The sequence below is a fragment of the Pinus tabuliformis genome, chromosome 9 (assembly GCF_031772625.1).
Source record: "Pinus tabuliformis cultivar Carrire ecotype Pingquan chromosome 9, CPIR1, whole genome shotgun sequence".
Lineage (NCBI taxonomy): Eukaryota > Viridiplantae > Streptophyta > Pinopsida > Pinales > Pinaceae > Pinus > Pinus tabuliformis.
The window spans coordinates 1,552,389,926-1,552,392,701 of record NC_142307.1 but is presented as its reverse complement, the minus strand read 5'-3'; the positions used below and the strand labels follow the sequence as shown (position 1 = coordinate 1,552,392,701).

Sequence of the window (2,776 nt, the reverse complement as noted above, 5' to 3'; positions counted from 1 at the left end):
AGTAAAGATATAACAATGTAAAAGTGTGTAAAATAATTAAATAAACAATCTACAATTTGAATCAATCAGATTGACCAATAAATGAAGCTTGGTCATGCATTTTAGTGAAGCAAGGAAATTTTGGCCTGCTTCACACAAATGCACACCCAACCTTCATTTCAAGGAAAAATTGAATGATTCAACTTGGAGAGTATTTTTTTACTCATAGGTAAAATTAATACAATTAAATATTTTTAATTTTTCACATATATATTTTCATTGTTCAAGAATACTCCAAATTGCATTGATTTGATAGGGTAAAAAGCAGGGTTTGTGTGCCTTAAATAAATGCACACTAGGAATGTTTGGGAATAAGGGGATGGACTATGAAAAATAAATTTTAATTTTAATAGTTGAAACTTTTAGTTTCTTGGGTAAAAACCTATAAGTAAGTAAGGTTCGATGACCTTATTTTACTAGTAATTAGGTTTAAATGTTGCGAAGGGATAGATAAAGGGATAACACCTAACATTTATGTTATCACTGAAAATTCTGTTGCCAAAATTTTTTAGCCTAGCTTAAGGACAAGGTGTTTTCGCAGCGCATGAATCCTTTTTAGCAGTTTCGCAGCGCTACCTGTTTAGGTGATTTCGTAGCGTGCTACGAAATTGGGGATTTGTTCGAGTTTTCAGTGGAGACCCAAAATCCTAGCATGCCTATTGAACAGAGTTCTGAAAGAGGGAGTTAGAAACACTGAAAAGGCGCTTGGAAGAAGTGGCGGTGTTTATGTTCCTCCTTTCAAGCTGGCGCAAATGATGAAAGGATATATAAGATAAAAGCAGCTTGGAATATCAGCGTATGTCTTGGGATGCTCTTTGTAAAAATATCATGGGCTTGTAAAAAGTGAACGCATCAAACATTAAAGCCATTATTTCAGCTTAGATGCCTTTCCGCTAGCTGGCAAAAGCATTACAGCACGGTTGTCTGAGTTTGACATTATAGCAAAACAAGTGGAAGCAGGGGAAGGCTGGTTCTCTAAGTTGCATTGTATGTGGCAGAGTTCAAAGGGCTATGGATCTTCTCAAAATGGTACACGCAGCAAGGAACCTGTTAGTATTGAGTTACGGGAGACTGACAAGCTTATCAAGGAGGTGGAAAGGGTTTTTAGAGGTGATCATCTTGATCCTACCAATGTAGAGAAAGCTAAGGCGGCATTAAAATAGCATGAGCAATCTCTTTTTGAGGCAATTGCACGCCTTGGTGATGCATCCGATGAAGAAGATGGTCGGATGCTTCATCCTCATTCTTCCCATATATACATTAGCCAAGAATGCACAGCTGTGATTGTTGGTGGAGGATACTTTGGCCTTGAACTGGCTGCGGTTTTAAACATTAACAAGTATAAGGTTAAATGGTTTACCCTGAGCCGTGGTGCATGCCTCGTCTTTTCACTACTGATATAGCTGCTTTCTATGAGGGCATAAATGTTAGTAGAATTTCCCCTGTAACTTTTGAAAAGAAGGCAGATGGTGTAGGATTGCCTCTGTTGCTTCGAATGTTGAAGCGGAAGCAAAATAAGGAAAGGGGTGTTAGTCCCAAACAAGAAGGGTTCAGAAATAGCTTGGCAGAAGCAGTGGGGCATACTGTATGTAGCTGCTGAAGATGTTGTAGATTTACTGATGGCTGGGTTTGCATTCCGATCTGATCCTACGCACCCTCCGGATCACCGAACGGGGCCACTCATTCTCTGTTCATTCGACGAAGGTCTCTTACTGCTGCAAGGAACTTATCTCCGCCATTTTCAATAATTTGTAAGATGGGCGTGGAAAATTATCATGTTGTAGAGTTAGTTGGTGAAGGTTCTTTTGGAAAGGTGTTCAAAGGCAGGCGCAAGTACACAGGGCAGACAGTTGCTATGAAGTTTATCTTAAAGCATGGAAAGAATGAAAAAGACATTGACAATCTGAGGCAGGAAATTGAGATATTACGACAGCTGAAGCATGAAAATATCATAGAGATGCTAGATGCATTTGAAAGTCCACAGGAGTTTTGTGTTGTCACAGAATTTGCACAGGGTGAACTATTGGAGATTCTTGAAGATGACAAATGACTTCCTGAAGCACAAGTTCAGGCTATTGCTAAGCAACTGGCGCGGGCACTTCATTATCTCCATTCTCATCGTATTATACATCGTGATATGAAGCCTCAAAATATTCTTATTGGTGCTGGAGGTGTTGTCAAGCTTTGCGACTTTGGATTTGCAAGAGCTATGTCTTGCAATACAATGGTGCTTCGTTCAATCAAAGGGACCCCGCTTTATATGGCTCCTGAACTAGTACGCGAACAACCATACAATCATACAGCAGATCTATGGTCACTTGGTGTAATCTTATACGAGCTTTTTGTTGGTCAACCTCCTTTTTATACGAATTCTGTCTATACGCTTATTCGGCACATTGTTAAGGACCCAGTTAAATATCCAGACAATATCAGCCCTAATTTCAAAAGTTTTTTGAAGGGTCTTTTGAACAAGGTTTCACAGAATAGATTGACTTGGCCTGCACTTTTGGAGCACCCATTTGTACAAGAGAGCCAAGCAGAGATAGAAGCTAGAGAAGCACGTGCTGCAACTGCTGCTGCAAGAGGATGTGATGCAGCTTGGAGGGGTGAAGTCAATATTGTGATTCCCTCACCTGCTCGAAACATAGCCAGTTCACGTAGCAGTAGTTCCAAAGGAAAGACACAGACAGATGATGCTTCTGAAAAGTCACAGAAACTTCTGCAAATAGCTTTGTGA

General features: G+C 39.9%; 1 pseudogene; it reads left to right on the top strand.

Moving 5' to 3' along the window:
• The first annotated feature begins 2,176 nt into the window (after positions 1–2,176).
• LOC149154523 (serine/threonine-protein kinase TIO pseudogene) lies at positions 2,177–2,776 on the top strand (annotated as a pseudogene).